The 24,089-nt window shown below is 30.1% G+C and overlaps 1 long non-coding RNA gene and 1 pseudogene across 1 annotated transcript; one reads left to right on the forward strand and one right to left on the reverse strand.

Annotated features, from left to right (window-relative positions):
• Positions 1-291: 291 nt before the first annotated feature.
• Positions 292-15,495, forward strand: LOC125808368 (uncharacterized; annotated as a pseudogene).
• Positions 15,496-17,080: 1,585 nt separating this feature from the next.
• On the reverse strand, positions 17,081-23,142 carry LOC125808478 (uncharacterized). The gene is made up of 3 exons (XR_007441729.1): positions 23,076-23,142; positions 20,908-20,982; positions 17,081-17,122 (listed from the first exon to the last, which is right to left on the reverse strand). It is a non-coding gene; the product is annotated as an uncharacterized LOC125808478 (long non-coding RNA).
• Positions 23,143-24,089: the final 947 nt, after the last annotated feature.

The raw sequence follows: 24,089 nt of genomic DNA on the forward strand, positions 1-24,089 counted from the left end.
AAAAGCAGTGTTACCAATGGAAGTTGAGATACCATCTTTGAGGATCATTCAAGAAGCTGAGTTAATTGATGCTATGTGGACTTAAAATCGGCATGAACAATTGATGCTCATTGTGAAAAGAGAATGAATGCAGTTTGTCACGAGCAGCTTTATCAACACAGGATGGCCAAAGCTTTCAACAAGAAAGTAAGATTGAGACAGTTTGAACCGGGACAATTGGTGTTGAAGCGAATATTTCTGCACTAAGATGAAGCTAAGGGGAAGTTTGCACCTATTTGGCAAGGACCTTACATGGTTCACCGAGTACTGACTGGAAGAGCTTTGATTCAAGCAGAGATGGATGGTAAGATATGGCCGAAAGCCATCAACGCAGATGTGGTTAAGAGATACTACATCTAGAAGTTTCTATTTCATTTCCATGTAATCTTTTGTCATGTATTGGGACTATGTCTTGACCTGATTCCCATGGCGGGATACGTAGGAAATCCACATCAGATTTGGTTTTTTAGTACGTTTTGCAAAATTTTCTTTTTATGTAATATGAACTATGCTTGGCATGATACCCTTGGTGGGATACGTAGGCGGCCTATATTGGCTTTGGTCACTTTATTAGAAAATTTTCAATCCTCCCTTTGTTGTGTACGTACCGAACTACGTATGGCCTGATTCCTTTTGGATACGTAGGCAACCCGGGGAGGGTTCGGCCTCTTTATTTCAAATGTATCCATAAGTTACGTTTGGATTGATGCCCTTGTTGAAAATAGTAGGCAACTTATAGAAGGTTTGGTATCATCGTGACCAAAGAACAACATATCTCTTTTGCCAAAAACTGGGACAGTTTTTAAGGGAGTCATTGCAAGTTGATATCAAGAGATTTGAAGAGTATAAATCAAATCATTCGACAGAAGAAGGACTTCAAATAACGGACATTCGCTTTATTCACGACATGTCACAATTTGAAGTTCGACAGAAATTCTTTATTACTATATATATGTATATAATTTTATCTTATTTTTAAATATGATTTTCAATCAAATGTTTTCCTGTTATTTATTTCCTTTGTTATTCATTAACCAAGATTTAGAATAGAAGAAGTTACAAGTCCAAGCAAAGCTGGAAGAAAGAAGTATAAAGACTCAGACCTTCAAAGTCAACGCGAATCAACCTCCCCCAAAACTTATAATTTTTCTTTGAGTGCAGGTTTGTCAAAATTAGCAGAAGCTGAGAAGTCAATAACGTCTATAGAATCAAAAAGACTATATGATCGAGTGGTTTGAATTACTTACTTATAAATTTATGATTCGAAAACTTATAAGTAAGGCTTTATAAAGGTTTCAAAATGTGTTGATACACTAATATTATTTAAACGCATTGCATACGGTTTTGCTCTGCATAAATACCTTTAAATGCATTGCATAAATGCTTTCAAATATTTTCAAGTGCACTAGACAAATGCTTCGAGATATTTTCAAATGCACTGCACAAATGCTTTTAGATGTTTCGCATAAATGCTTTCAAATATTTCCAAACGCACTGCACAAATACTTTAAGATATTTTAAAATGCATGGCACCAATGCTTTCAGATATTTTCAAATGCACAGCACAAATGCTTTAAGATATTTTCAAACGCATTGAACAAATGTTTCTAGATGTTTTAAAATGCACCGCATAAATACTTTCAGATGTTTTGCACAATATATCTTGTCAAATGCATTGCACAAATGCTCTCATGTATTTAAAGAGCATTCTGCATGGCTTTAAATTACTCTCTAAATGCATTGCACAAATGATTTAAATTCATAATACAATTACTTTAAGTTGACTGCACAAACACTTGCCAATATGTTGCACAAATGTCTTGCAGGAATGCATTTCAGATCTTTTGCACAATATATCTTGTCAAATGCATTGCACAAATGATCTCATGTATTTAAAGAGCATTTTGCATGGCTTTAAATTACTCTCTAAATGCATTGCACAAATGATTTAAATTCATAACACAATTACTTTAAGTTGAATGCACAAACACTTGCCAATATGTTGCACAAATGTCTTGAAGGAATGCATTGCCTTCAAAGACTTCATTTTCATGAATCATCAGCTTAAAAAGTCCCATCTTTACAAATCATTTGGCTAAAAGCCTCATCGTCGTAAATTATTAGGGTTAAGGCCTCATTTTATTAATCATCGCTGAAAAGCACCATTTTCATGAATCATCGGCCATAAACCCCGTTTCCATGAGTTTTGCTAAAGATTTCATCTCATTAAATCATTTCGGCTTACAAGGCTGCATTTTCATAAATTCACGCCCGGGAGGCGTCAGTTTCATGAGTTTATTATTTGTCGCTTTATATTTAATACTTATTTACTAATTGTCTTATCAAGTTTAAGTTTTGCATGGGCCTTAGCATGGCGTAGAACTATTTCTAAGCAGTGGACTGGGTAATTTCTTGGAGAATCAAGTTCACCAACAATGGTCAAGGATCTACTCTCGAACACTACTCAACCTATGTCCCATAGTTCAGGACATATATGAATTTTTGCATCAAAGTTTTCCCATATTTTTCATAAAGCAGTGTTGGTCGGGACAAAATTGGCTATTACGTCAACTTCTTTGCCCAAAAATTCTTACATCATTTCTAGTCAAAGAGGGACAAGCTGTTGACATCTAATTTTGACCCTCATTTCTTCTAATTTATTGTTTTCGAACTTCTAAATTAATAATGTAGCAAATTATTTTTCTTCATATACTATTCTTACTACAACGACTATTTATCATTACTTTTGTTATCGTAATGTCATAATTCTATGATTACTACTAATATTGTATGTAAAATTGTATTATCACCTTTTTGTTAATAATCGATTGTCATCATCCTATTCTAGTTTCTTACTTATTAAATTAGTCACAAGTTAATATTTCTCCAAAATCATTAGCCAAAATTTATAATATTAGTATTTTTATTTTTTCTACATACTAATTATATGTTATATTACTTTCTCTCTGTTATTTGCAAGCACAAAAAATTTCTAGGGCTTTGTTGTATTTGCGAATAAAAGGAAAAGTAAAGTCAACGGTTGATATATTTAACGAAGAAGAGTTACGTGATACAAGTATGTTGAATAGAGGAGATGATTACTTGCATATTGCTACACCAATCCTCTTTAGGCAAATTTGGTGCTATACTTAGGGTTTTTACATTTGGTGAACTCAAAATCATATGTGAACGTTTACCTCGTTCTCGTGAAGGTTTTTAACATAAATAGAGTATATTCGTCAATTTAAATTATTTTATTTTTTGTGCCTTCATTTATATGTTTGTGTTAAATTTACGCTGTTGAATCGATCGTGTGCTTATAATGGAATTTTATTTTTGTACTTTTCAAAAGAAAATAAGATTTCATCTATTTTTGACATGCTTACTCAGCATAGGATATATCAGGAATATTTTTTCTACCTAAACAAGGAAACTGTAATGTTGAATATGTTGGGTAAATATTCGCAGAAAGTTTTGAATTCACTAGAAGTAAAAACCCTAACTTAAGCATCAAAATTGTCAAAACAAGATTGGTACGTATAACCTCCAAGCAATCATCTCATCATCTCTTAAACACACTTACATCAAACAAATCTTCTTCATTAAGCATATCTTCTACAACTATTACTTTCTTTTTGTTATTTGCAAGCACAAAAAAAATTCAAAAATTTAATGGGCTTTGTTGTGTTTGCGTATAACAGGAAAAGTAAAGTCAATGGTTGATATGTTTAACGAATAAGAGTTACGTGATACAAATATGTTGAATAGAGGAGATGATTACTTGTAGGTTATATGGGGTGACACCAATCCTTTTTAGGCAAATTTGGTGCTATACTTGAGCTTTTTAAGTGAATGTTTTTAACATAAATAGAGTATATTCGTCAATTTAAATTATTTCATTTTTTGTGCCTTCATTTATATGTTTGTGTTAAATTTATGTTGTTGATTCGATTGTGTGCTTACAATGGAATTTTATTTTTGTACTTTCCAAAAGAAAATAAGATTTCATTTATTTTTGCCATGCTTACTCAAGCATAGGATAATTAGGAATTGTTTTTCTACCTAAACATGGTAAGTGTAATGTTGGGTAAATATTCACAGAAAGTTTTGAGTTCACCAGAAGTAAAAATCCCAAGTTTAGAATCAAAATTGCCAAAACGAGATTGATACATATAACTTCCAAGCAATCATCTCATCTCTTAAACACACTTACATCAGGAAACTCTTCTACATTAAACATATCTTCAACCACTATTACTTTCTCTCTGTTATTCCCAAGCACAAAAAATATTCAAAAACATTCTGGGGCTTTGTTGTGTTTGAGAATAAGAGGAATAGTAAAGTCAACGGTTGATACGTTTAACGAAGAAGAGTTACGTGATATAAGTATGTTAAATAGAGGAGATGATTACTTGCAGGTTATACAGGGCTACACCAATCCTCTTTAGGCAAATTTGGTGCTATAGGGTTTTTACTTTTAATGAACTCAAAATCATATGTGAACCTTTACCTGATTACCGTGAAAGTTTTTAACATAAATAGAGTATATTCGTCAATTTAAATTATTTCCTTTTTTGTGTCTTCCTTTATATGTTTGTGTTGAATTTATGTTGTTGATTCGATCGTGTGCTTATAATGGAATTTTATTTTTGTACTTTTCAAAAGAAAATTAGATTTCATCTATCTTTGACATGCTTACTCAAGCATAGGATATATCAGGAATAGTTTTTCTACCTAAACAAGGTAAGTGTAATGTTGAATATGTTAGGTAAATATTCACAAAAAGTTTTGAGTTTACCAGAAGTACAAACCCTAAATTTAGCATCAAAATTGCCAAAACGAGATTGGTACATATAACCTCTCAGCAACCATCTCATCTTTTAAACACACTTACATCAGGCAACTCTTATTCATTAAACATATCTTCAGCCACTATTAGTTTCTCTCTATTATTTCCAAGCACAAAAAACATTCAAAAAATTTATGGGGCTTTGTTGTGTTTGCGAATAACAGGAAAAGTAAAGTCAATGGTTGATATGTTTAACGAAGAAGAGTTACGTGATACAAGTATGTTGAATAGAGGAGATGATTACTTGCAGGTTATATGAGGCTACACCAATCCTCTTTAGGCAAATTTGGTGCTACCCTTAGGGTTTTAAGTGAAATTTTAAACATAAATAGAGTATATTTGTCAATTTAAATTATTTCGTTTTTTGTGCCTTTATTTATATGTTTGTGTTAAATTTATGTTGTTGATTCGATCGTGTGCTTACAATGGAATTTAATTTTTGTACTTTCCAAAAGAAAATAAGATTTCATTTATTTTTGACATTCTTACTCAAGCATAAGATATATCAGGAATAGTTTTTCTACCTAAAAAAGGATAAGTGTAATGTTGGGTATATATTCACAGAAAGTTTTGAGTTCACTAGAAGTAAAAACCCTAAGTTTAGTATCAAAATTGCCAAAACGAGATTGGTATGTATAACCTCCAAGCAATTATCTCATCTCTTAAACACACTTACATCAAGCAACTCTTCTTCATTAAACATATCTTCAGCCACTAGTACTTTCTCTTTGTTATTTGTAAGCACAAAAAAAAATTTAAAAAAAAATTGGGGCTTTGTTGTGTTTGCAAATAACAGGAAAAGTAAAGTCAATGATTGATACGTTTAACGAAGAAGAGTTACGTGATACAAGTATGTTGAATAGAGGAGATGATTACTTGCAGGTTATATGGGGCTACCCCAACCCTCTTTAGGCAAATTTTATGCTATACTTAGGGTTTTTACTTTTGGTAAACTCAAAATCATATGTGAACGTTTTCCTTATTATCGTGAAGGTTCTTAACATAAATAGAGTTTATTCGTCAATTTAAATTATTTCATTTTTTGTGCCTTCATGTATATGTGTGTTAAATTTATTGATGTTGATTCGATCGTGTTCTTATAATGGAATTTTATTTTTGTACTTTTCAAAAGAAAATAAATATCTATTTTTGACATGCTTACTCAAGCATAGGATATATCAGGAATAGTTTTTCTACCTAAACAAGGTAAGTGTAATATTGAATATGTTGGTGAAATATTCACAGAAAGTTTTGAGTTCACCAGAAGTAAAAGCCCTAGGTTTAGCATCAAAATTGCCAAAATTAACGAGATTGGTACATATAACCTCCAAGCAATCATCTCATCTCTTAAACACACTTACATCAAGCAACTCTTCTTCATTAAACATATCTTCAGCCACTATTACTTTCTCTTTGTTATTTGCAAGCACAAAAAATTCAAAAAAATTCTGGGATTTGTCGTGTTGGCGAAAAACAGGAAAAGTAAAGTCAATGGTTGATATGTTTAATGAAGAAGAGTTACGTGACACAAGTATGTTGAGTAGAGGAGATGATTACTTCCAGGTTATATGGGGCTACACCAATCCTCTTTAGGCAAATTTGGTGCTATACTTAGGGTTTTTAATTAGTGAAGGTTTTTAACATAAATAGAGTATATTTGTCAATTTATATTTTTTCATTTTGTGTGCCTTCATTTATATGTTTGTGTTAAATTTATGTTGTTGATTCGATCGCGTTCTTACAATGTAATTTTATTTTTGTACTTTTCAAAAGAAAATAAGATTTCGTTTATTTTTTACATGCTTACTAAAGCATAGGATATATCAGGAATTGTTTTTTACCTAAATAAGGTAAGTGTAATGTTGGGTAAATATACACAGAAAATTTTGAGTTTACCAGAAGTAAAACCCTATGTTTAGCATCAAAATTGCCAAAACGAGATTGGTACATATAACCTCCAAGCAATCATATCATCTCTTAAACACACTTACATCAGGCAACTCTTCTTCATTAAACATATCTTCAGCCACTATTACTTTCTCTCTGTTATTTGCAAGCACAAAAAATATTCAAAAAAAATTATGGGGCATTGTTGTGTTTGCGAATAACAGGACAAGTAAAGTCAATGATTGATACGTTTAACGAAGAAGAATTACGTGATACAAGTATGTTGAATAGAGGAGATGATTACTTGCAGGTTGTATGGGGCTACACCAATCCTCTTTAGGTAAATTTGGTGCTATACTTAGGGTTTTTAAGTGAAGGTTTTAAACATAAATAGAGTATATTCGTCAATTTAAATTATTTCATTTTGTGTGCCTTCATTTCTATGTTTGTGTTAAATTTATGTTGTTGATTCGATCGTGTGCTTATAATGGAATTTTATTTTTGTACTTTCCAAAAGAAAATAAGATTTCATTTATTTTTTACATGCTTATTCAAGCATAGGATATATCAGGAATAGTTTTTCTACCTAAACAAGGTAAGTGTAATGTTGGGGAAATATGCAAAAAAGTTTTGAGTTCACCATAAGTAAAAACCCTAAGTTTAGCATCAAAATTGCCAAAGTGAGATTGGTACATATAACCTCCAAGCAATCATCTCATCTCTTAAACACACTTACATCAAGCAACTCTTCTTCATTAAACATATTAGAAGAAGAAGAAGAAGAGGAGGAGGAGGAGAAGAAGAAGACATAAAGTGGAAGAAGAAGAGGACATAAGGGAATACTAGTTATTGTATACTTATAATATCATTTGATGTTTAACGTTATTTGATTGTTACAGAAGATTATTTTTTCAAAGGATAATAATGATAATTTTGTTATCACATCATATAGGTAAAATCTATATCTATATATTCTATCTATATTATTCTAAAGGTGGAAAGTCTATAAAGGTAGAACTTAAAAGTTAGATTATGAAAATATCCATTAAAAACTAATTGACTAATTTATCCTTCGCTAAAATAGACCAAATACATAGTTAGAATTTACCACTTTCCATTGGATGTTCATGGTGTATATATGCCTCTAGAAAAACATCAGATGACTCTACTATCATGAAAAAAACATTAGTTTAATTATAATTTTCATATTACGTCTAAGAGTTGAGCACACGTAATTCCAAATCAAATCATTTATATTAGTTATTCTGAAATTTATTTCTATTTATCATCACATGCAATACACACATATTCAGTCTATCAGAATTACATAATTCTAAAGGTCAACCACCAGAACACCGTGCCCGTATGCTTATTCATGTTGTCTCTATCAATTCTATAATGTAAATATATGGCACTAACCAAGTATATATATACATACATAAAAATAAACCATAGCATACCTCAATACCAAGTTTCTTCCCTAGTGCCCATGCAGTCTTGCTTTTGTCGCGAACCATATTTTTGAAGAAGAATCCGAGGGGAGAAATGGAGTTGTTTTCCATGGTAAGTCTTTCCTCCCACCTCACTTGAGCTCTTTTCTCTCAAAATATGACCTGGAATTGTTTTTTTTTTTTAGGATATACTTCTCACAAAAGTAGTAGTAAAACAGATTAAACAATTCAAATTCAAATGCTACCTCGCAGCTCCCCACTGCAGCGGTAGACCTTTGCTGGAGCGAGTCCTTTGTGACCGAGTACCGTCTCCTACAAAGAACCTCTTTGACCTGTCCACTAGGATTGTTGATAATTTGGTAAGGGCGGATCGGGACTTGTATCAACAATTTTAATTTTTCAAGTTACATCATGAAATTTCTAATAACGACAGAATGAATCATCACACAAACTAAATATGCTATTAACTTGAAAATGATATTTCAAAATTATTGAAATCATCAAACACCTAAACAAGGCCTTCCTATGGACCAAAATCAACTCTTTAACTTCTAACTTTTCAAATTTCCAATCAACTACTCAAAATACACCAAAAAGCCTCAAGTCTCAAATCAAAGGTCCCACGTACTCAAAAATCATGTTTTAGAGTTGATGACTACGAGCTCAACTTCGAGGGATGTTGATCAAAGTCAATCTTTAAACTTTCAAAACTTCCAAAATGAAAAAGCTTACATAATTCTCAACTGAACACCTCAGAAACCAAACCACTCACCCCTGTACCACAAATACTATAAAGCAATTATAAGAAGGGGTAATATAGTAAAAATAAGCAATGTTTCAAAATAGCTATGCGGTTTATTACATAAATGATGATTTCTTTGATCACATTTTTTCTAAAATATTTTAAATTTATAATAATTATTGGTAATTTCTAAATCTATAAATTTACATAAAAATATTTGAAAATATTATTAAAATTTGCACCATAATTAATAAATTTGACTCTAGTACGACTATGAATTCGATCACATAGTAAATTGAAACAGAAAACATATATAATCATCTTTATATTTAATCATACAGCCAACACTCCCCTCTTTGTCTTATTCGACCCCTTATTCTTCTTTTTATTATTTTCTTATATAAAAAAGATTTGATCTTTATTGAAAATTATTTTTGGGGCTTTGTTGTGTTTGCTAGAAGTTAGTTCAACAAATCACTCATGTTTTGGAGCAAGTTGCATTTTATAACCACAATAAAGTGTGATATGTTTTTGAATAATTTTTGTGAGTCATTCAATGGGAAAAAATAAATTTTAAAAATAGTGGAAAAACCTATACTTTGAGTGCATGAAGGAATTCAAATACATCTGATGAAAAGAGTGAATCAAAAGAGGTACATTGTGCTCTAAAATAAGTTCTTATTATAATAAGAGGTTTATGCACTCGAATATGAAAACTAGTAGAAGAAAAGAAAGTAAAGGCAGCTAAATCAATTTTTACTAAAACTGAACAATTGTTATTTCAAGTTCAAACTATGTATGATGAACAATTAAGTGTTGACTTGAATAAAAGATCATGTTATTCAAGGGACGGGACCTTATAGAAATCCCATTCTAACATGCAATGTGTTGCAGATTCCATGTTAGAAAGAATTCAAAAAACTTCATAAATGATTATTACCAAAATGTTACTCAAATGAGAATTTATGAGCAAGTTGTTTCTCCAATGGATGAATCTGATATGTGGAAATTTACTGACCTACTTCCTATTGAACCTCCTAATTATAAGCTAAAGAGAGGTAAATTGGATAGAAGAAGAAAATAATCTGATGAACGTGGAATCTCCAAGAGAAGCATTTGGGATGAAAAAAAATAAGAGACAGAAAAAACAATTTACATCAAGCGAAACACATGATGTAACCATGGATATTACCAAAATGAGTAATAAAGGGAAGTTAGGAAGGTGTAGCAAGTGTCTTTGTCACAACAAAACAGCTTAAAAAGAATTCCCACTTAGCAATTTCCAAAATTCAATAACTTCATCTCAAGCTACTCCAACATTTCAAGAATGGTACTAAAATGGTATAAATCAATCCCGCTGAAGAAAGAAATTTATTTTGAGTCCACTTCCTAGATTGTGCATATAAATGAACATCTAAAGCTCAATGTAAGTATGTAACCCTAAATATTAGTGATTTAATGCGTTAAGAGATGATTAGAGTTGTTGACGTTATTGTTTTTCACAGGCTTGCACAAGCTCATGTTGGCAATACCATGATAAATGTTAAAAGATATATATGGAATGGAAAAAAATTGTATTAGCTTACAAAGCCTTCAAAAACAAGCTCTTCAATGAAGTCCAAAGAAAAGAGATTTAATGTGAAAGAAAATAGAAGCAATTAGCAATTAAGGAATTACAACAAGATTTGTTTAGTTTTAGTAGCTATGTTTTTCATTTGGAGATCTTTCCCTAATATTTGTTGGTAAAATTTTAAGATTCTTATAATCAAAAGTTTTTCATATTTATATTACAATTTAAATTTGGAATTTGTATTCTTCAGAGCATCTTGACTTGCCTTCATCATTTAACTATTTTTTAAGACAATTTTTTTCACTAATTGCAAAAATATTGGATATTGAAGCAAAAACTACTATCGAGAAATTGACTAAATTACTACTGATTTATAAAATACTTTATATAATATTCTACTACTCATATTCAATGAATATTAACATGTATAACTTCTTTAAATTCTTTTTGGTTTTAACAACTTTTCATAAGAATCAGCTGATAAAATAGTTAGTTTTTTTAATACCAACAATTTTATCGTTAACAAATAAGTTGTATAATCTAGTACAGGCAAAGAAAGTCTTACAATAATGTCATTTGTCATATAGATTTTGATAGAACGTGATTTATCATTTTCAATTGGCCTTGAGCATATTTTTTCTTAGATACTGACCTAATACTACGGTTGAAATGTTATGCATCAAAAATAGTCCTAAAAAAAAAAAGGACCATATAGCTGTATTATATTTTAAAGAAAGCTAGCAATTCTATAATTATAATCCGTTGTAATTGGTTCATGGAAGATCAAATATCATTTTTTTGCTAAACTAAAATTCAGTAGCTGACTAAAGATTTTAGATTGCCCATTTAGTTAGGATTACACAGGGAACCTCAATACAACGACCTCGTTCAAGATGGATTACACTGTCTAATCTATTATTTTATTTCAAAATAGAGAAGAACCCAATCAATTTTTTGACAAAAGAAAAACTATGCAACACACAAAAATCTTAAATAGATTACCCAAAAATAATTCTCAAAACACACCTAAAAAAAAGAAAAGAAAAAAATGTGGATGTACCAGACAAGAAGCAACATGCTCGATTTCTTGATTTTGATCATTCAAAAATTTGCTTTCTGCTGATGAATCTGATGACAAGCAAGCAGGATGTATCATTTGAATTGAAAATCAACTATTAGAATATCCAGTTGAAATAGAAGAGGGAAGCTATTAATTTCTTATGAATCTACCTAGAGCATCTATGCATTTGAGGGATAGAGACATACCTTTTCGATGTTTACTATGTATATCAAGAACATGAATTGATGGATAAAGGAGAGATTTTTCCGATGTTTTCTATGTAGATGAAGAACTATAATTTGGGGGGTAAAAGTCTACAGGTTAGTATTTATGGATGTAATAAGGTGAGATGTTTTTTAAGGGAAGGGAAAAAATATTTATTGTTTCATTCCTCTTTAAAAATTAGATAACGAAAGGCCCATATACGGGCCCAATATTATAATTTTAAGGAAAAATAGCTTAAATACACAACTTTAAATTTTTTATTGTCTATGTTTTTCTATTTTTTTTAAAAATTACTTAAATTCCTTATTTCACTTAAATATCAAATCTGTCAGATACATGATTCACTTTTACATCTCACGTTTCACCACTCCCTATGTCACTCCTTTTTTTCCCCCTTAAATTCACTCCAATATCTTTTCAACTACAAATCATTATCCCAAATTGATTTTCAAAAAGTTTCTCTCTCAATCCAACCATTTTCAAACTTCGTCTTCTTCGTCCTCTCTCCCATAGTCTGTCATTGTAATTTTCATCTTCTTCCTTCCATTTTAATTTTGTTTCAGTTTTTTCTTCTTGATACATAATATGGTTCCAGATCCTACATCAAATCTTTCTAATACTAATCGAACAATATACAACTCTAATGATGAAAATTGGGCCGAAATTACATCAAAAAGTTTACATGACCCATTAAACTTGATGAATCAGTCAACAAAAGATGTGCCAGAATCGTCTAAATAAAAGGTTGCAAAAACCTCCAAAAAAAGGGAAGAAATGCAGCACCCGCTATTTCCAGACCTTCATTGCCTAGAGTATGTGTTTTTAATCTTTATTAAACTTGTTTGTGATTTGTATTGCGTTTGCTATCTTAGACTGAAATTGATTGATATATTAATTAGATGTGTTATATTGTTTATTGGGTTAAATCAATGATTTAACATACAAAAACCGTATCTTAGTTTGATACATACTGATTTGAGATTTAGTTGACACTTATAAAACCCTTGTTTGATATGTGTATAAAAAAATGATACATGACAAACCCCAATATGAAAAAGATATTTGTCAAATTTAACAAAAAAGTCGTTGATGTATTAGACAGGGCATCCTTATGTATACTGTATCAAGTTTTATAATATGACTCTGTTGAAGTCTGGTAGCATGTATTTTTCTATGTATCAACTTGTTTTTATTATGTATCATTACTTGTTGTGTAGTGTGATTTGATGTTTTTATTTATGTATCATAAGATATCATTATAAATAGTATAATTTTCCTTTTCATTTTGCAGTCAATCAAATATGTTATAAAAAAGGTATCAACACATGCCATAAGGTTTGGTGTCCCTTTTAACACAAATTTTTTGAAGGAGTTCCCTAAGTATAGGGGATGATGTAATTGAACTGTTCAGAGCTACAATTTTTGGACGCTATTTAGACATCCCTAAATGTAATTTTCAGGGTCAAATTAGTAAATATTTGTTGTTAGAATTGGAACAAGGCAACTCAAAGGTATTGCATATTAGGCATGCAAATGGGGGTATCTTGAAATTTGGTATCAAAGAATTTGCAATAATAATTGGTCTCAAATGTAAAGGCAATACCAAAGACTTTGAATACCCATAATCAACTCCCTGTAGGCTATTCCAAAAATATTTTCCTGGTGCAATTAATAGTATAAGCAAGAATCATCTAATCCAACGATTTCTGATGGGCAACTTGGAGAACAATCAGGATGCACTCCAGATGGCTATCCAGTACTTTCCCCATACATTTATTTTGGCTCAAACTGGTGATCCTTCAATATCTGTTAACAAATTCTTAATGGTTGAAGATGGTAGATATCAAGTATATCCTTGGGGATAGATTGCATTCACAAAGCTCATGGATTTACTCCAATATCTTAGCAAACAGTTAGCAAACAGTTGTATCGGTTATATGAAATGCCTTATGCACTTAATGTATGGACATACGAATGTGCATTCCAATTAAATCCTGAAATTGTTGTCAAAGAACGGGATGTCATCCCTAGAATTTGCAATTGGAGGGTTGTGGCTTTAAAGCCAAAGTTTGAAATGCTTATGTCTAGCATTTTTCAAGAGGTAACATTGAATCCATTTTATATTACATTTCATACATAATTAAGTATATAGTTGTAAGGTTGCAAGTTTGTCTTTTTAAAATCATTTTTTTCTGTGTCAGGATACATAATTTTGTGTCTTAATATTAAAAAATATTTTATTTTTTCAGAATGCATGTTCAAACATTGTGCCAACATCAGAGGAACTATTGCAGCTTTTGATTTATCTAAAGATGAACATGCTCCTCCTTCTTCACCCCCACAATATCTATCAATCCCAAGATAGTTCAACCGAATGACACTGCTGATTTCGATGCTTTCTCCACAAGACCACCCGAACAGTTGTTAAGGAGATCATCTAGAGTGTCTGATACATCATCTCCACCACCACCAAAAACAAGAAAGAAAGGGGATACACCTAAAACAAAGGTGTTAGAACCCAGTCAGGCAGATCAGTCCAATGTGTCATTAAACTAGCCATTTTCTATTTCAGATGGTCCTCCGACACTGGCTGCTTCAATTATGTAATTCCAGATATTGAAGAACTGAAAGATCATTTGGAGAATTACGTAAGTAGTTATTTTGATTTTATTATTTTTTCTTTATATTGACTCTAATTGTAGTTGTTTTTTTATAATTTTTTGATAGATTGACAAGAAATTTGAGGAACTTGTAATCTTGTTAAAGGAAAATCACTCGCAGTTGATGCGATCTCGACACAAGGAAAACAACAATGTCGATCCTCAATCAAGCAATAAACAACCATCTCCACATATACGGATTGATCTTGTTGATGCAGTTGGTGTAGCTGATTGTGAGGTTGGTGTATCTGTTAATAAGGGTGGACATCAAGTTAATGTCAATGCAGAGGTATGTTTCTGATACATTGTTTGTAATTGTCGTTATACCTCATACATTAAGTATGTATTAAGAATCAAAATTATATGTATCAGCACACATAAGTCATGTATATAGTTAAGATGATTCACCGAATCTTCTGTCTCATTAAACAGTTATATATTTCAACTTTATATTCATCACTTAAGTTAAATAATGTATCAGTAACAATTATGTTAACACTTTTTTTATTATTAAAAATTCAAATATAGACTGATCATACTATCAGTAACCAACAACAAATGAAGCGTGTTTCAAAACTCCAACCTACATATGAAAGTACTCATGTTGATATTGAAGCAACTGATCCTAAGAAGGTATCAGTATGATCAAAATTTTATACATTACAATTTTCTTTGATACATTATCCTTTTATATATATATATATATATAAAACATTATTAGTATAATGGGTAACTGATACATACAAAATGCTTATATTCAGGATGATGAAGCACATCAAGCCCCACAAGATTTAAATGAAGTAATCATGGATGAAGATGGTGCTGACATAGTTCAACACAATATTCGTCATTTTGTGACTAATAAAATAACAGTTGATACATCGGTAAATTTATCAATTATGCATCATGACACTAACAATCATTATATGGAATTTTACTAAAAAAAATATTATATCTTATTATACAGGATTCTTCCACATCAACAACAATATCGCCCTCAACTCAAGCATAATAGATGCACTTATATCCAATCTAGGAAAAATTTATATTCCTACTAAATCATTGTGTGTTTACAATCCATAGAATTTAACTGGAAGTCATGATTTGTTGTATGATAGTCAATTATCCACTGATATTTGAACCACTGAGATTGTTGTTAGAAGCGATTCAAAGACTTCTGCGCCTAGAAATAGGATGCCTTCAAGAATTATTCAATCTTCATACATGACTTCTTTTGGGTCAAGCGAGAAGGGAAAAGAGAAATTGGATGACGATATTCTTCTGTATTTCTCATTTGAAGGATGTGAGATTACATATCAAGCATCGTCTAAACTAATTAATGAGTATATGTAGTGGTTAACCAAGGGGCTTCTCAAAAATCATGTCAATATGTAAGTTTTATACATATATTTTGTAAATGTTTGGATTAACCTATTTTGATATAACCAATTGACAATACAAACATTTTCACAGGAAATCATCGGAGGATAAATACAGACACTACTAAAAAAACTGTGAATACCGACCTCCGGAGGTCGGTATTCCTTGAAATACCGACCTAAAACCAACATCCCAGCTTAGGTCGGAAAAAGCTTGGTCGCTATTCAATACCGACCTCTGGAGGTCGGTATTTACTGACCTCTCGAGGTCGGTTTTTATTTTATGTCAGAATATTCATTTTTTAAAATTCCGACCACTGGAGGTCGGTATTTTTATATTTGTAATGTTGAAATTCCGACCTCCGGAGGTCGGTATTTTTATTTTTGTATTTTTGAAATTCCGACCTCCGGAGGTCGGTATTTTTATTTTTGTAATGTTGAAATTCCGACCTCCGGAGGTCGGTATTTTTATTTTTGTAATGTTGAAATTCCAACCTCCGGAGGTCGGTATTTTTATTTTTGTAATGTTGAAATTCCGACCTCTGGAGGTCGGTATTTTTATTTTTGTAATGTTGAAATTCCGACCTCCGGAGGTCGGTATTTTTATTTTTGTAATGTTGAAATTCCGACCTCCGGAGGTCGATATTTTTATTTTTGTAATGTTGAAATTCCGACCTCCGGAGGTCGGTATTTTTATTTTTGTATTTTTGAAATTCCGACCTCCGGAGGTCGGTATTTTTATTTTTGTAATGTTGAAATTCCGACCTCCGGAGGTCGGTATTTTTATTTTTGTATTTTTGAAATTCCGACCTCCGGAGGTCGGTATTTTTATTTTTTATTTTTGAAATTCCGACCTCCGGAGGTTGGTTTTTTGCTGCAAAACAGGCAGCAAATTGCTGCAATTTTTAGTTGCCCACCTGCATATTTATACCAAAACAACCCAAAGCCAAATAAGCTTCATCCAACCAAAACAAACCAAAGCCAAATAAAATTCATCCAACCAAAACAACCAAAGCCAAATAAACTTCATTCAACCAAAACAACACAATATTTTCAACATATACAAACTATTTCAAAATAAACTTCATCCAACTTCAAAATAAACTAAAATACGATCAAATTAAACAATTCTAAAAATATAGAAGTCTAAAATGTCAAATAGATACAACTACTCTTCATCACCCTCACTCTCCTTATCATTCTCATCACCCTCCTGATCAGATCCATCACTGCTAGCCGGACATGGAGGAAGAATATTTCCTGATTCAAAAAGAAAAGTTAGTTGGGCCTGAAGCGCTGCATACCTCTTCATTAGGAGCTTCTTCTACATTTTCTCCTTGTTCAAAATCAGAATGCATCCCAAAAGCATCATTAATCATATCTGACATTCTAGAACCTTGGAAATAATTATGCTCGGTAGATCTACTACTTTCACCGACAACAAAGTTATTAAACATAGTGTCACTTTCAACCTCACCATGGCTAGTCCAAACTGTATACCCTGGTTTGAATCCATTCATCACAAGATGCATAGCAACAGTCTCTGTTGTATGATATCTCACATTTTCACAATTAACACACGGACACCTAATCAATCTTGAATTTAAAAAATCATCAAGTGTCATTGCATGATTTATAAATCTAGTGACACCTTCTGCAAATTTTGGAATCATACCCGCTCGACCAGGATTGTTTCTATTATACATCCAACTACGATCAGGATTCATCTACACAAACAATAATGATAATTTTAATTCCATCAACTAAATAACATTTGAATTTATTTAAACAACTTAACCACTTTCTAAGTCTAACTAGTTTTGACATATTTATTTTAACTTATTTAAACAACTTAACAACTTTAACTAGTTTAGTTTTGACTTAATTCGAACAACTAAATCCACCAACTAAACCACAATATTTATTTTAACTTATTTAAACAAACTTAACTTTTTAACTTTAACTACATTAGTTTTGACTTAATTCCAACAACTAAATTCACTAACTAAACCGACATTATTTATTTTAACTTATTTAAACAACATAACAACTTTTGAACTTTAACTACATTAGTTTTGACTTAATTCCAACAACTAAATTCACTAACTAAACCGACATTATTTATTTTAACTTATATAAACAACATAACAACTTTAACTAGTTTAGTTTTGACTTAATACAACAACTAAATCCACCAACTAAATCACATTATTTATTTTAAGAGCAACTTACATAAATGACTATATTTATAGGGTTATTGAAATTCAATAGCTATAAGTATGCTATTTACTAAAAATGACTATAGTTTATATGTATATCTAGTTGTATTTGTGTAACTTTTTTTATTTTTTAAAATTATACAACAATACAATTATAATTAGAGTGCACTAAATAAGGTATTTACTGTAACTAAATCCCTTTAGTTACGTCCCTAAAATTCTCAACTTCTCAATTTTAAATTAATAACTACCTAATCAATGCATATCCACTTGGATTCCAATCCGTTTAACAAAAAGATTGAGATACATCATATTCAATTCTTCAATTGTCTCCATTGTTGTTAGTCAAGCATAAAGGTATTCACTTAATTTTTAGTTAAATTGATTTATCACTTTCTTGTATTTATTGATGAACTATCCTTCAATTCACATACCATTAAGCATCTAAAGGTTTGATTTTGAACGCGACACTCATGCATACAAGTATATACACCAAAACATGTACTCTTAAATTTATTAAATTGCACCGGTGTAAGCTTCTCTTCAAATTATGAACTATGTTATGATTTCTGTATGTATATCTACATATGTGGGGCTTCAGTCAGACGATTTAACATAGAGAATCTAATTTCCTACCCACGGTTAATATATTACGTGTACAGTTAGCATATGAATACTTTGTTTTCAAATGGATACAAGTATTTATAAAACTTAATGTATCAATATATCAAACAAAGTAAAGTATAGCAATTTAGCATATGAACAAGACAATTTAAATATGATTTACCTTATCAATACAACTATATAGTATACATATAAATACCCACAAACAATGTTGCTCCAAGTATTTTAAAAAAAAAATACAAATTTAATGTATTTATGTATCCAAATGTACTTGTATGGTTAATCAACTTTTCAACTTGTGTTAATATTTCAATACAAACGGTTAGCATACGAATACTTTGTTTTCAAATGGATACAAGTATTTATAAAACTTAATGTATCAATATATCAAACAAAGTAAAGTATAACAATTTAGCATATGAACAAGACAATTTAAATATGATTTACCTTATCAATACAACTATATAGTATACATATAAATACTCTTGTTGTTAAACAAAAATTGGATACAGTGGACAAACAATGTTGCTTCAAGTATTTTTTTAAACAAATACAAACTTAATGTATTTATGTGTCCAGATGTACTTGTATGGTTAATCAACCTTTCAACTTGTGTTAATATTCCAATACTAATGGACAACCAAAAAAAAAAAAAAAACAAAGAAATATAATACAATACAAGTATTCTAATGTATAAGTATTCCACTGTATTAATATATCAATACAATTGGAGGTATAGGGTCATTGTGATTCTTTGTTCTTCTTTCATTCTCCATTGCAGCAATAGAGCCTGGAAATTTGGTTTGTTTTTGAGTAATACACAAATCGAAAGAAGATAGTTCATCCAAAAATTCGTCAAATAAATATATACATTTCATAACCCAATCCTCGCAATACTAATTTCCGCCATTATAATGGACAAAACAAAATTTTCAAACAAAACTTTGTGAAAATAGAAGGAAAATATAGATGTACACAAATATAGTCGTCATAAAAAGGAAAAAAACACAATTACAAGAGTCCTACTAAAGAAGAATAAAAAAAAACACTCCTAAAATGAATCGTGAATTTCAAGGACTTGGAAAAAAGGGGAAAAAATGTGATATTTGAGAGAGAGTAATAAAAAGTGATGAAGATTGGTAAACATGGGAACATCACCGTAAAATATGTCTAACTATAATTGATTAGGCGTGTGATGATAATTTTGTCATTTAATACTTATTTATATACATATTAGAAAATTTGATTTTTATTTGAATATAATTATTTTTGCTATTTAATATTTAATTGTATCCATAAAATAAAATAAAAGTAAACAATAGCTATATATCTTAAATGTATATTGATGTTTGCTATATTCTGAAGTTTTTCCTTATTTTAATTTATCTAAACAACTTAACAACTTTTTAACTTTAACTACATTAGTTTTGACTTAATTCCAACAACTAAATCCATCAACAAAACCACATTATTTAATTTAACTTATTTAAACAACTTAACAACTTTATAACTTTAACAACTTTTTAAAGCTAAGTGTCAACACTAGATGGACACAAATCGATCTTCCAAGAAAATCAATTTTGTCATCTATAGGATCAACTAGTGTTGATACTTATGCTTAACAAACACATTATTCCTAAATTAAAGCTTAATAGCAACACTAGATGGACACAAATCGATCTTGCAAGAAAATCAATTTTGTCATCAATAGGATCAACTAGTGTTGATATTTATGCTTAACAAATTTATTATTTCTAAATTTAAAGCTAAGTGTCAACACTAGATGGACACAAATCGATCTTGCAAGAAAATCAATTTTGTCATCAATAGGATCAACTAGTGTTGATACTTATGCTTAACAAACACATTATTCCTAAATTAAAGCTTAATAGCAACACTAGATGGACACAAATCGATCTTGCAAGAAAATCAATTTTGTCATCAATAGGATCAACTAGTGTTGATATTTATGCTTAACAAATATATTATTTCTAAATTTAAAGCTAAGTGTCAACACTAGATGGACACAAATCGATCTTGCAAGAAAATCAATTTTGTCATCAATAGGATCAACTAGTGTTGGTACTTAGGCTTACCAAATATATTATTTCTAAATTTAAAGCTAAGTATCAATACTACATGGACACAAACACATTATTGAAAACAATTGTACTTGAACTTTAGAAATTTAGAAGCACCAACCTTATCTCCTACTTTGATGAAAGAAGCAATATAGTCTTATATCAACTTTTTTAGATGTTGAGCTTCCTCAGTTGCCTAGCACGAAAAGTTCTAAAATTAGTTATATATAAACTTCAAATCCAAGAATATTAGTTATATATATATATATTCAAGTTTTAATAAGTTCAAGTTTTCAATTCAAGTTCATATCTAATTTCTAAAATTAATTAGTTATATATTCAAGCTAATTAGTTCCAAGTTCAAGTTCTAATTTCAAATTCAAGTCTAAGTTCAACTTCAAATTTTAAGTTCATGTTCAAAGTTCAAGTTCAAGTTCAAGTTCTAATTTCAAGTTCAAGTTCTAAGTTCAAGTTCAAATTCTAATTTCAAGTTCAAGTTCTAAGTTCAAGTTCAAGTTCTAATTTCAAGTTCAAGTTCTAATTTCAAGTTCAAATTCTAAGTTCAAGTTCTAATTTCAAGTTCAAGTTCAAGTTCTAAGTTCAAGTTCAAGTTCTAAGTTCAAGTTCAAGTTCAAGTTCAAATTCTAAGTTCAAGTTCAAGTTCTAATTTCAAGTTCAAGTTCAAATTCTAAGTTCAAGTTCAACTTCAAGTTCAAGCTCTAAGTTCAAGTTCAAGTTCTAATTTCAAGTTCAAGTTCTAAGTTCTAAGTTCTAAGTTCTAAGTTCTAGTTCTAGTTCAAGTTCAAGATCAAGTTCTAAGTTCAAGTTCAAGTTCTAAATTCATGTTCAAGTTCTAATTTCAAGTTCAAGTTCAAGTTCAAGTTCTAATTTCAAGTTCAAGTTCTAAGTTCAAGTTCAAATTCTAAGTTCAAGTTCAAGTTCAAGTTCAAGTTCAAGTTCTAAGTTCAAGTTCAAGCTCTAAGTTCTAAGTTCAAGTTCAAGTTCTAAATTCATGTTCAAGTTCAAGTTCTAAGTTCAAGTTCAAGTTCTAAGTTCTAATTTCAAGTTCAAGATCAAGTTCTAAGTTCAAGTTCAAGTTCTAAGTTCAAGTTCAAGTTCAAGTTCAAGTTCTAAGTTCTAAGTTCTAAGTTCAAGTTCAAGTTCTAAGTTCAAGTTCAAGTTCAAGTTCTAAGTTCTAAGTTCTAAGTTCTAAGTTCTAAGTTCTAGCTCAAGTTCAAGTTCAAGATCAAGTTCTAAGTTCAAGTTCAAGTTCAAGTTCTAAATTCATGTTCAAGTTCTAATTTCAAGTTCAAGTTCAAGTTCAAGTTCTAAGTTCAAGTTCAAGTTCAAGTTCTAAGTTCTAAGTTCAAGTTCAAGTTCAAGTTCTAAATTCATGTTCAAGTTCTAATTTCAAGTTCAAGTTCTAAGTTCAAGTTCAAGTTCTAAGTTCTAATTTCAAGTTCAAGATCAAGTTCTAAGTTCAAATCCTAAGTTTAACTTCAAATTCTAAGTTCAAGTTCAAGTTCTAAGTTCAAGTTCTAATTTCAAGTTCAAGTTCTAAGTTCAAGTTCAAGTTCTAAGTTCTAAGTTCTAAGTTCAAGTTCAAGATCAAGTTCTAAGTTCAAGTTCAAGTTCTAAGTTCAAGTTCTAAGTTCAAATTCTAAGTTTAACTTTAAATTCTAAGTTCAAGTTCAAGTTCAAGTTCTAAGTTCAAGTTTTAATTTCAAGTTCAAGTTCCAAGTTCAAGTTCAAGTTCAAGTTCTAAGTTTAACTTCAAATTCTAAGTTCAAGTTCAAGTTCTAAGTTCACGTTCAAATTCTAAGTTCAACTTCAAATTCTAATTAAGTTCATGACATTCAAACATTCATCTTCTACTCATAACACTTCAATTACTAATTTCTAACTTCAAATTAACACTTTACTAACTAGTCCTAAAATCAAATCCAAAAAAATCTCAATTTAACCTCAAATTACATATTCTCAAGTTTAAACTAGTTCTAAAATATAAAAATGTTAATTCTTCACTAACTAACAATGCCCAATTTAAAAATGTCTAATTTCTTTTTAAAAAAACTTTAAAATACAAAATCTTCAATTATCTATACCTAACTAACAATAATCAAATCAAATTAACAATTGAATAACACAACCAACAAACAAAAACAATAATATACTAACAAACAATCAATTATAATTACTAGCATTAAAGCCAAGTATTAATACTAGATGGACACAAACACATTATTCAAAACAATTGTACTTGAACTTGAGAAATTTAGAAGCACCAACCTTATCTCCAACTTTGATGAAAGAAGCAAAATAGTCCTATATCAACTTTTTTACATGTTGAGCTTCCTCAGTTGCCTAGCACGAAAAGTTCTTAAATTAGTTAAATATAAACTTCATATCCAAGAATATTAGTTTATATATATTCTCAAGTTTTAATAAGTTCAAGTTTCAATTCAAGTTCATATATAATTTCTAAACTTAATTAGTTATATATTCAAGCTAATTAGTTCCAAGTTCAAGTTATAATTTCAAGTTCATATTCCTAATTAAGTTCAATTTATAGTAAATTCAAGTTATAATTAATTATAAGTTCTAATTAAGTTGTAATTCAAATCCCTAAAATTCTAAATTCAAACTAGCTAGCTAGTGTCCCAACTTCAAACTATTAAATTAGTCCTAAAATATCAAATATAATTCAAACTATTAGTCCTAAATTCCAAATTCAAATTAGTCTTAAAATCACAAATTGAAAGTACTCCTAGAATTCAAAAATCAAACTATAGTGCTAAAATCCCAAATTCAAACTATTAGTATTCCTAAAATCTCATTAATAATTCAAACTAGTCCTAAATTCAAAATTCAAACTAATCTTAAAATCACAAATTCAAACTAGCCCTAAAATCCCAAAATCTAACTAGTACTAAAATCCTAAATTCAAATTAGCTAGCTATTCCTAATCCCAAATTCAAACTAACTCAAATAATACCCAAGTTCAAACAACTCCTTAAATACCCTAATTCAATCTAATCTTACAATTCCAAAATCAAACTAATTAACTTAAGAAATACCGAATTTCAAACAAATCCTAAGATACCCTAATTCAAACTAACCCTAACATTAAAATTTTCAATTCACAATCAACAAACACAAACTAACAATCAAATAATACCTAATTCAAACTAACAATCAAAAATCCTAAATCATTCACTTACTAACTAACAATCAATCAATAAAACTAAGTATATTAGTACTCTAATTTTGAGATACTTCACCTAAATAGAAACAAAAGTAATC

The sequence above is a fragment of the Solanum verrucosum genome, unplaced genomic scaffold (genome assembly GCF_900185275.1).
Source record: "Solanum verrucosum unplaced genomic scaffold, falcon-dt-bn FXZP01000112.1, whole genome shotgun sequence".
NCBI lineage: Eukaryota > Viridiplantae > Streptophyta > Magnoliopsida > Solanales > Solanaceae > Solanum > Solanum verrucosum.